The sequence below is a fragment of the Amblyomma americanum genome, chromosome 11 (genome assembly GCF_052857255.1).
Source record: "Amblyomma americanum isolate KBUSLIRL-KWMA chromosome 11, ASM5285725v1, whole genome shotgun sequence".
NCBI lineage: Eukaryota > Metazoa > Arthropoda > Arachnida > Ixodida > Ixodidae > Amblyomma > Amblyomma americanum.
In genome coordinates, this window is record NC_135507.1 from 92,266,490 (window position 1) to 92,278,755 (window position 12,266).

Consider the following 12,266-nt stretch of genomic DNA (forward strand, 5'->3'; position numbering starts at 1 on the left):
TTGCCGACTTCGAGAAGTTTGAGGCTCGCCTAGAAGACAAATTAGAGGCTAAAATTGATGGTAAGCTCGAAGCTAAATTTCCGAGCTCTCCCGACAAATCCAACAGCAAATGCACCAGTTCCAACAACAAATACAGCAGCAAATCCAGCAACCTGATACCTTCATGCAACAATTCCAAACATGCGTCACAGGTCTTGAAGCTAGGGTAGAAGCACCGGCCGCCCTCACCACGACACGGGTTAAATTATACAATCGCTTGTCTCCCGCTTCAGCCCCCAAACCCATCTTAGCATCTACGAAACTTCACCATGGCACCCCACCATCTACTTAACGTGTGGCAATGGAACTGCAGGGGGTTTCACCGCAAGCGAGGCAACCTGCAGCAGTATGTCCAAAATTTGGAGATCCCCCTGATATCATCGCCCTCCAGGTAACTCATGGCCCAGTGAAACTACCTGGCTATAAACCATGCTCCCCCCTAGATGTCACCGCTCTCGAAACCGCAATTTAGATTCAATGCCACCTCCTCGCCGTCCAACACTCCTTAGACAACGTTGGCGTAGAAAGCTTCATGCCCAAACTCGTCCCTCGTAAAAGGGGCGACCAAAGCATCTTCATTCTTAACCTTTATGGCTACCCAAAAGACAGAAGACGCGACTTCGCCCCTCTTCTTTGCCGTGTCAACAAGCTCGCCCACCGTTCAGGTCTCCTCATTGTAGGAGATTTCAATTCCCGACACCCCGCTTGGGGGTACCGAGCCGCCAATCGAAAGGGTAACAATCTGTGCCCACGGGCACAGGAACTTGGCCTCGCCTTTGTTACTGACCCTCACACTCCCATCCGCGTAGGAAACAGCGTGTCTGTTGACACTTCACCTGATCTAACATTCTGCGAAAACATGCGGATCGATCGGTAGCTCAACGCTCGGGTTACCCTTGACAGTAACTACAAGAGGCTCGCGACCACCCTCAGCACGTCTCAGTACCCTCGAAAAGGTCGCCCGAGCCTAATCACAGATTGGGACAAGTTTCATTCCCAACGTGCTCTGAACGCCCCTACCCGGATTAATAACCTGGACGAGTGGATCTCTAATCTCCAGGCAGATGTCTTTACTACTACACAGGAATCACCTGCCATGGTTGATCAATCCAGTACAGACAGCCGTCTCCTCCATCTGTGGCAGGCCTGCGAAAGCATGCGAAACCGCTGAAAAACCCAACGCCACAATAGAACGCTTCGGCGTCGAATAGCTCAGATAGACAATCAGATTGAGGCGCACACTCTCTCATTGGCTACCCAGCAATAGGGTCAAGTTTGCGACAACAAGCGTGGCTAGCTTGGCCTGAGCAGCACTTGGCACCTTTTCCGATACCTTTTAGACTCGAACGGTAGCAAAACATCCCAACGAGACAGCATTTCCCGCTTAGTTCATCAACACCCTGGCTCAGACCAGGATCTTCTCGATGAACTTCGTGTCCGGTATCTCAATACTAATTCCCCGGACCCTCTCCCCCTACATGGGTGGTGCCAACCCTGCCCTCGATGCAAAGATTTCGGAGGCTGAGGTAAGATTCGCTCTCTCTCAGCACCGCCCTATCTCTTCCCTGGGACCAGACGGCATTTCCAACAAAACTCTCCGTTATTTAGATGAACCGTCCACTGAGGCTCTCACCGCCTTCAATAATGACTGCTGGACAGACGGTAAAATCCCTGCTGCATGGAAACATGCACGCGTGACTTTTATACCGAAGCCAGGAGAGCGACCAGCTCTCGAACACCTCTGCCCCATCTTCCTTACTTCCTGTGCAGAGATACTGATGAAGCACGTCATTCTCAACCGTCTTAATCACAATATTGAAGATAGTGATCTCCTACCTCGCACCATGATTGGCTTGCTCTCAAGTCTCTCTAAGCAAGAGGTTATGCTCCAGCTCTCTCTCGAGAGAGATACTGTGCCCCTTTACGAGAGCGGGCACAAAGGCTATTCTAGGCCTTGTTTAACTAAAGCAGTTGACAATGTCTCGCACGGAGCTATTCTCGTTAACCTCTCTCTACCAAATCCAGATCACCGTACATACGAGTATATACGCACCTTGCTCTCTGGTCTTACAGCTGAAATTAGCTTTATCTCCCTCGTTTCTGACCCTACACCTTTGGTAGCAATGGCATCCCCCAAGGATCCGTTCTCTCCCCATTTCTTTTCAGTGTCGCCTTGCTCACGCTACCTTCAAAGCTAGACGCTATCCCCGGTTTTCCCATACCTTATACGCAGACGACGTCACCCTCTGGATTTCAACAGGCAACGATGCTGAGGTTGAATCTGCACTTCAACAAGATGTGGATGTCACTGAGCGCCACGTAGCCGGAGCCAACCTCTCGTGCTCACCTCAGAAGTCCGAGCTGCTGCTCATCTGCGGTCAACCCTGCCTCCACGTCCATCTTCCCAACTGCATTACTGCTGACAACCAACCCATATGCGAAGTATCCATCATTAGGGCATTGGGGCTTATCCAGAGCAGTCCCAAAAACACCGACACTCTAGCTAAACTCAGAGTATTTGTCTCGCAGACCATTCGTCTAATTCTCCGCGTTGCTTATAAACATAGAGGCATGCGAAAGGCTGACCTCCGACGTCTTGTTCAGGCGTCCATTATCAGTCGCCTCACATATACCCTCCCTTATCTCTACCTTAGCTGCCAGGAATGGGACCCCGTAAACTGCATTATTAGACAGGCATACAAGGCGGCTTTCCATCTCACACCATCGAAACCCCCCCCCCTTATAAACAACTGGCATTAGGGGTCTACAACACTGTGACGGAGCTCTCTGAAGCTCATCTCACCACTCAGTACGAGCATCTCACCCGCCCCTCCAAGGGACGTCACATACTCGACAAACTTGGAATGGGCTTCGAAACGACCGTCGCCAACAAGGCCCGGCTTCTGTCCTATATCCACATCAACCTTATCATTACCCCTCTCCCGAAAAACATGCACCCAGAGCATCATGTCGCTCGCCGCAAGGACAGGGCTAAGTCTCTGCTTAAAACGTATTTGACATATCAGACAGCGGGCTACGTCGACGCCACCGAATACTCTGATCGCGATGCTTTCTTGCTCGTTGTTGTAAACTACTGTGGTCAGCCGTTGGTTGCGTGCTTCATTCCCGTCAGATCGTCTGAAGAGGACGAAAAGGCGGCCATAGCCTTGGTGATAGTCTCCACATCGGCAGAAACCATCTTCAGCGACTCTAAATTCGTAATTTCACCATAAGCCTGCTCTCCCCCGTCACCATATTTCTCCCCCACTCCACCAAGGACGAACTCCGCCCGAGCCAATTGATCTGGGTCCCTCCGCACTGATCCCATCCAGGGAACGAGGCGGCCCACAATTATGTCCCAGGATTCGTCGGCCGGGATGCGGTGTCGCCCGTCCTGCGGGCGGCGAAAGATCGTATGGTTACATTTCATGACATAATCATGTACTACCGCTTAAGTAGACTTCTATATCCCCCCGCACATATTTCTCTAACCAAACTCCAAGAGGCTGCGTGGAGGCAACTCCAAACGAGCACTTTCCCCAACCCCGCGATATATGCCCGCATATACCCTGGGGTCTACTCTCCGTCCGGTCAACTATGTGGCCAACATTCCACTCTATCCAACGCACTCTGGGCATGCCGTCAGGACTCCCCTCCGTGAGGTTTGCCGCTCTCGAATCCAGACCAATGGGAGCACGCATTGCTCATTTCCGACTCGGACACACAGATCCAGGTTGTGACAAGAGCCCTTGAAGTCGCCGAACGCCACGGGCTCATGGACACTTGATGGGACTGTAACGCCACACGAACTGCTACCTTGGGCGATGAAAATAAATATTATCCTCCTCCTCTGCATGCGCATGCCTCGTTGCGACAGTGCGCAAGGGCCGCGCAAGTGCCGAACCATGGGGCGCATGAACGCATCCGCCTGTGCGCATGAAGTTACTTCAACTATTTGAGGCACGAGCGGATGGTCGCAGCACGCTATTGGCTGCTGTCCTGTGACGTAGCAGCGCAGCGTTGCCAGGCCGCGCGTCCTCAGCAAGATGGCCGCCCGCAAAGTGGAGTGAGGAACCAGGCCTAGTAGGTGTTAGCTGTGCCGAGAAACATATAATATTGGCAGCATGTAACTATTACGAGTGTTGACAATGACTTCGGGCTTTACCGTGTGCAACAGCGGCAAGCGGCAGTTGCCCCCAAGTTGTTTTGTCGCCGTCTACACCGAGTTGACCGAGTGGCCGTCAAACCTACGCTGTCTACGCAAGATATAACAGTGCCGGCGTCGTGAAGTGTTTATTGGGAACCGTTTGTGATAGTTACAAGTGTTCTTTATTCGCCCGAGGATCTTCATGAACAGCAGCGTGTATCAGCACCCCAGGATGAAATTCCTATGCATACAGCAAGCTTCACAGCGCAGTATTATGTGTCAGTATAGTGAAAGTGATTGCAGTCGGAAGGAGTGCTTTTGTTTCAGTCAGTGATATCGCCTGCAAGGATAATTACGTTTGAAAAGCTTACTACGCACGCCTTGTTTTCCGAATGCTGAAATGAATTTAGAGCTGTACAGCAGATCCCGGTTCGGGTGCACACGTGGCGTGAGCACTCACTTTGAGAACTGCCGTGGGTGCGACAAGACGAAATGAACTTCGTGCTGTGCAGTGAGTCGCATTCGTTGCAGCAGTTGCAGTGATCGCGAGCGCAAGTCGTGCTGCGGCGTATTCATCAATGATATCGATCGTAGTTCGTATGTACGGTGTTAGAAAACCGCCATGAATGTGACGAGACCATTCTGAAACTTGTTTTTTGCGTACGCAAAACGACCTCGGCTGCACGGCCGTTGAGCTGTTTTCTGCCGGGACTGCATAACCGTCCCAGCATTCTGCGGCATTGCGATCCATAAAGTGCAATTTACCACTATGAGTGGCCGGATTACGATGCTATGCCGGCGGAACTGTAAAATCTGCGAGAAAACATCGGTGTGCATGGCAGCTCTCACACCTGAAGCGTCTTTTTTTTTCTGCCGGCTAAGCGGGCCCCTATCTGCAATAAATATTTGTGTGACAAATTGAATGAATCTAACTTCCTTTGCATGTGATCATGGTCTGATCCAAAGCAGTAGTGCTAAGCTTGGGTTGTAACATGTTATCACCATATCAGGAACACTTATGTACGAACAAAAACCGTTGTCGCAACACATTAACCGGTGTTTCACAACGCGGAAGTCACTAATATGGACCCGCTAGTGCAGCTCTTTTTCATGAGCATTTCATTTTACCTGATGATGAAAAGAAAGAAGACCACAGCACATGCTTACGGTCCTCAAAGCAAGCAAACCATACACAATTGTGCCTTATCAATATGAACACTGTGATTCTGGATAAGAACTGTACAAACAGAGTGTTCCATAATAGCGAATCGTGGTTAAAAATGAAAAGCATTTTCTGTAAACTGCTGCGATTACAATTTATTTCTTGCTAAGCAGCGTGGAGTGAAGTTAAGTTTTAGACAAAGGCTTGCAATATTAAGTGCATTATCGTGGTTGCCAGGGCTATTGGTAAAATGCAGCGATCACGAAGTACTCCGTGAGCCATGACAATCGGAATAGAAACAGTGTCCTTTTAATCAGTACCTGATCCCATATTTATTGTTGCTTTCACTACACTGCTGTCGCCGAGGTGCTCAACAACTTGGCTTTATTGGTATCGAACAGTTGTTAACTAGAGCTTCCTAAGTAAGCTGTACCAGCTTGTGTAAGAGAGTCTCGAAGCCCTTAGAAGCGCATGCAATCAATGCACATGCACACATGCATATGCTGCGTTCATTTATCTGTGACTGCCTGCAATCAACATCATTTACCTGCTGGATAAAGGCGATGGTGGGCCTATGAGAATATTCTTAAGAAATGTAGAATGCTTCCTAGATTTCCATCGCCTTCTTTGCATTTGCTTCCCTTCTAAATTTGTTTGCTTGAATTTAGATGCTTGTTTGCACCTTCCACAATGCTCAGCTATAGGTTTCTGTGGACACACATCTGTTCACATTTGTCGTATGGCCGTGGCAGAGCCATATTCGTGCATATTGCCAAAACCCCCTTAACATGGCCTATTTTGGTTTTTCAAAATGTGCTATACGCTTTTGCACTGTGGTTGACCCTGAATGCTGATGTTGTACCGTTTGTGAAAGTCCTACAGTGCCGGTGCAGCCACCTGTCGAGGTTGAGGTCACATTTATTTCAACCCATTTCCTTACTGCCGGATTGTATTTGCAGATTTCCTGTTTTGCACTTGTGCTGAGTTCTCCTCATGCCCGACATGCTTTAACTCGAGTAGTTTTTTTTTTCTTCTTGCCAAGTGCTCGGTTAAAAAAAAACATTAAATTAGTGTTGCAAGCAGACAGTTGTGAGATTATAACAAAAAGGTTGTACAGTCTGCGCAGTGCAGTGAACAAAGTGCGGCAGGAAATGAGTCGCCGAGCCTTTCAGTGCCAATGACTTGACACCAGAAAGAAAAGTGCTTTGTCAGTCAGAAAGTGCAAGCGTAAAGACTCGGCGTGCCTGGCAGCTCAAGGTTTAACGAAAACTTCACGCTTTGCTGCAAGTGGTATTTGACCATTTCCAGGGTGCAACAGCCATATGGTTTGGTCTGTACTTGCCACCAAACACTTCTAACAATTCTTGCGCTGCGTAAATGTTTATGGTTTACCACAGTCCTGACGTTCGCATTGCAGTGTATATTACACGACAAAAATATGCGGGTTCGAATTGGCTTTGTGCATTTAAACCCTGTCAGTTGTCCAAACATCAAGTTTCTATGTTAAGGCATGCATGCTTTGATAGGTTTTAACCCAAAGAAAACTCTCTATAACTCAAGCCATCATATTACAGGGCGGATATTAACGAGGCATGGCTGCATACAGCCGAATGTGGTAAATTTTGTAGTTCTGATGATGTCACAAGCACCAAATCTTTGCACCATTTCTGTGACTAGCATGGGTTCCTAATCGTGAGAAGCACTACTTTCTCTCACACTGCTAAATTTTTGTGGCCCATTAAATTGCTGCTTCCAAATCTGTACACTTTTTGAAAAGCATTCCTGTGATAGCCAACTTTTCGTTCTTGGTGACATACACTTTCACCTTAGTCTCTCTAAGAAAGCATGCGCTAAAATCCTTTATAGGTTAATGCCTTGCATTATGCATGGCTGCATACAGCCGAATGTGGTAAATTTTGTAGTTCTGATGGTGTCACAAGCACCAAATCTTAGCACCATTTCTGTGACTAGCATGGGTTCCTAATCGTGAGAAGCACTACTTTCTCTCACACTGCTAAATTTTTGTGGCCCATTAAATTGCTGCTTCCAAATCTGTACACTTTTTGAAAAGCATTCCTGTGATAGCCAACTTTTCGTTCTTGGTGACATACACTTTCACCTTAGTCTCTCTAAGAAAGCATGCGCTAAAATCCTTTATAGGTTAATGCCTTGCATTATGCTGTTCTGAGCGGGATTTAAGTGATCTTTTCCAGCTAACAGCAGTTGGCTCATGCTATTCATTGCTCATCCTGCCTTTCTTTTTTTGCAATCTCGGACAACCCCAAAGGTATAATACTTGGCCCTTTTTTTTTCTTACATTGAATAATCACCTTCCTTTGACTGTTGCATTTAACTAGTCTTCATTTATTGCTATATGATCTGCCATCCCACTATCAATATCAACATTTCTACCCTCCAGAGCAACTGTCTGCGTGCTTGAGAACGGCCTATTTGCCAACGTTAACAGAACTGGATTAATAGTTTTTGCTGTCAGCCATAACAGTCCTTATTACGAGCTGATATGTGTCAGTACTTTCTTTGTGCTTGTATCTTACCCTGTTTCAAGCGAAGAAACACAGACAGATCTATTATGTTATGTGGTTAAAATGCTACGTGCATATGTTTACACATGTGACTTTTATGTGCATGTGTCATTTTATCCTTACCTCATCTGAAAAGAGTCAGCCAGGTATGTGATGGGGCCAGAATTTACAGTATTTAAAAAAGGGTCCCTCCGTCTTCTATAATGAAGCTATATTTCACATACAGTTCTATCGTCATCAATGAAATTAGATTACAGCAGCTCTGAATTTTGTGCGTGAATTTCATTTTTTTTTACATTGATGGCAGTGAAACGCATGGAAAAGCACAAACGTGTGCTCAATATTATTTTTGTTCATACAGCTGCTGTTTTCCTTACATTAGTAACACCAGTTTTCCTATAAGGCCCTGAAGAGGATTATCATTTTGGTGCATTGTTTAGAAAAAAGAGGCCACAAAACAGAGCATTTGTTTCTGTAATACATGCAGCTCTTCTAGGACTGTTTATATTCACATACACTCTCTGTATGAAGCCGAAACGTAGGTATAGCCAAGGCAAAGATCTTCAAGCAGTTGGGCTATCGACTAAGTCATTTTAACATAAAGTATGCTGAAAAGGATCTTTGGAAGTTTGAAAACGAAACTGGCAGTGAAATAAGCTTTACTTTGCAGAAGATTTTGATGATAACAACAGCTGGCACGTTCCAAATATTTATAAATTACAAGCGGTGCAGACAATGCGCACTTTTGTCTCCTGTGTTGAGAACCAAGATCACTGTTACGATCACTAATTTTTTTTGGTAAGAAAAAATTCCTAATACATTACTGTAAAGCTATATGAGAGGATATATGCATATATACCCTACAGACACTTAAATGCTTATTTTTTATTACATTATATTTTGCAACAACACAACTTACGCCTTGTAAATATATTTCTACAAATTCTGCTTGAGCTAACCACTGTGCATGGTTAGTGCATCCTGTTTCCTAAAATATTTGAAGTATATTCTTTCACAACCTCAACCTGCAGCCATCTAGATGCAAGCCAGTTTACCAACTCCCTCATTATGTTATGTTTACACTAAAGATAAAAGGCATGAATGGCCGTTTACTAAGTACTAAGTAGCCACTTTGTTTTCATTCACAGGGGCACTTTCAGAATTTTTAGGAGTTGCACAGACAGCATGCCAGCTTGTTTCTGCGTGTGTAGCCATTGACTATCTCTGAGCGCTACGCTCTAGGCTTATTTGCACTCTTATATTCCCGCTTGTGCAGTTCTCCTTCGTTATGAGCTAAGGAATGACAGCTAAAACAAAACTGGTCGCCCGCTGTCACTGTGAAAAAAAAAGTCATGCACTGCAGCGCCGTGATAGATGGCTTGCCTCATTTATTTTCCACCACGCTGTGCTATTTCTATTTTGGCTTTTCTAACAGACCGAATAACATTACACAGAGAAACCAGTACTGTTGCACGGTCACCCTTCTTTGAAATGCACAACTACTGCAGTTGTGCAGCAATTGCCACTGGTTTTACATATTCCTAATTGCTGGGAATGTCACAAATTTCTCGTGCATTTGGGTTCGTATTCGACAAGAGTGTGCCAAAATATGGAATTTTATTACATGCACGATTCGGACACACGCTTCATATATCGATGAATAGATAAGTGCCTTTTACAATAACAGTAAACTGGGCAGACAGGAAGGAGGCCTGCTTACTTGACAGTGACAACCAATGTTCATAATGACAACTAAAGTGTGCATGGATCAATGAATAAGCTACAAAATAAAGGCAATTATAATACATGAAAGAAGACGGCGGCGTGCTAGTTTGAATAACTGATGATTTAGCCGGTGCCCAGCTATGTGAATTTCCCTGTTATAATACAAACGAGCGAATATTTACTCCTAACCTATAGCTTTTTATAGTCCCGTATCCTTGGGCCCGAGAATTCACAATATGAATCGCGACGTCGTCTTGAAATCGTTACTGCATGCTAGGGCATAGTGTAACTTTAAATGGGGCCACTTTTCAAATATTAGGAGGCAAGAATCTTAGATCGTGGTTAAAACGGTTGCATATATCGGTGGTGTTCAGCGGAGTCTAGCCGACTAGTGGTCGAACGAGTTGTGTGACGATCGCGGTGTGGTGCCTTTTTTCATTTCCTCAAGTAGAAATAGCGCAAACTTTAATCGTTTCCCGTGGAGCTATTTTAGAACCCCGCCTGCGGTGCTGCAAAGTTTGTTGCGACTTCGGTCGCGGACGTCAGAATCGGTCATGCCGAGACCCATGGCTATACAGCCGATCTCGGTTTTACCTGCTACAAAAACTGTCGCAGCTAAACATGTATCGGGTGAGCTATATTCGTGTTTTGCTACGGCACATGCCTGTGCTGCCGCACGGGCGGCACTGACGAGCGCGCCAATCAGAACAGCAGAGTCGTCCGCTCGGTCGCATGCAGCAAACTTGAGCGTACATCACCTCATCCGCAACGCGACTTCACGCGCCCGTGCTCATGGTCGCAAGGACGCGTGCACATGCGGATAAAAAACGATCGTACAGCAGACTTAAAGCAGTCGTCGCGTAGGCCGGAGAATGTCCTTTAACGACCCTCAGCCCAACCAGGTGAGCCGTGTATGACCATATGCGGTACAGTTATGGTGTCGAATCTTTGACCTCTCACCTTGACCCATGATCTTTAGTTTGAGTTTTGACCTAAGACCTTTGACATTAGGTTGCCTTCAAACCTTAAGAACATCCGATTGGATGATGTGAAGCCATGTGATGACATCCGATGGGGGTGTCGTAGGACCATGTGATACCATGTCATAGCCACGTGGTCGTGTGGGTATATATAGAACGGCTCTCGCGAGAGTGTAGCGCAGCTGCCCTGGGCGAGCCTCAGACGCTCAGCAAGCCTGCTTGCTTTTCGCTGAATAACAGGGTTAGCGAAGTTCAGCCACTGGCAATTCCTTGAATGCGTGTTGTCGACGCTGAGTTATCTGAAGTTTGAATTTCCGCATTTTCGTCCCTTTCTGTCTCCTCTCGTCACCACTTTTTTGCACTGAAATGTCGACGTTCCTCAGCCGGCCCCACCTACTCAGTCCTTCATTCCAAGTTTCCCCCCCCCCCCCACACGGGGGGGAGAGCTTCCGGCCGCGGTCATGGTAGCTGCGTGACGTCAGAAAGAGTTGGCATGGCACACCAATGGTAGCCCTCCGCTCCTGACGTAACGAGCTGCATGACCCGTTGCGCGCGGATTCGCGCGAAACCCCGGCACCACTGGTCGCCCCGATGCGTAGAAGCGCGATATAATATATATATATATATATATATATATATATATATATATATATATATATATATATATATATATATATATATATATTGTGAACGATCGGCTCGCTTTTGAGGTCTAGTACATGTTAAGAACGCTCGGTGCCCTATACTCTGCATAATGCAAGCGTATTATAGCCAACCTCAAACACCTTTTTCGTGGACCCCTTAACATCCCCACGTGAGTAAACTCCGCCCAGTTTTTAATATGCAGCTGCTCCTAAAATTTCACGGGGTTCAACGTGGTCACACCAGCGTGGTCATCATTAAAATAATTACGACCTCTAGGCTTGCTTCACATTTCGTCCCTGTGCTCTTTAGGTATTCCAAAGCTTGTTGCTATCCGCAGGCACATGCTCATAATTCTTTCTCTCTTTAAGTCGTGCAACAGGAAGTAAAGCCCCCATCTTGCTGTTTATTTTGGCAATGTGTACAAGTATACCGAGTGCCCCTCCTAACTGTAACCACTCTAAAAAAAAGACGGAGACCCCTAGCTCAGTGATACCAACTAAGGTTTTCCACAGTAACGTGGCCTTGTCTGCATTATTTTTTGCTGTTCAAAAATAATTTATGAGTATAGACTGATTAGCTCAGTTTTTCATTATTGTCTGCAGGAACAAAGTGCCAATTCAGAAGTTGTAGATGGCCCTCAACAACAGCTGACCGAAATGCTTGCACCAGTGTACCGCTTCTGTAATTTTTTTCCCCCAGTCGTAAAAGATAAGTCGCATGATGAAAGCGTATTAGAATATGCACCAGGGATCTAAATGCACTTTTCTCTCGAGCACTTTCCACGATGTGCTTTTGCGTGCGCACTGTGAGAGAGATACGCACGAGCAGCTAGCTGGTCATGGGGTAACTGTTTTTACCCCAGTACAGGAAGCTGCATAATTGGTACCTTGGTGCAAACATTACAGCCAGCTGCTTTTTAATCGATTTAGAACTTCTGAACTGACAATTTGCTCCTGAAGATAAAATTTGCTCCTGAAGTTAGATATTAGTGTTTTATGAATCAATAAATTTGGAGACAGAAAAAA

The 12,266-nt window shown here is 46.2% G+C and overlaps 1 long non-coding RNA gene across 2 annotated transcripts in view; it reads left to right on the forward strand.

The window, feature by feature from the left end:
* LOC144110298 (uncharacterized) overlaps window positions 1-12,266 on the forward strand; it is a 273,584-nt gene that overhangs the window by 13,443 nt on the left and 247,875 nt on the right. The window lies entirely within an intron of this gene.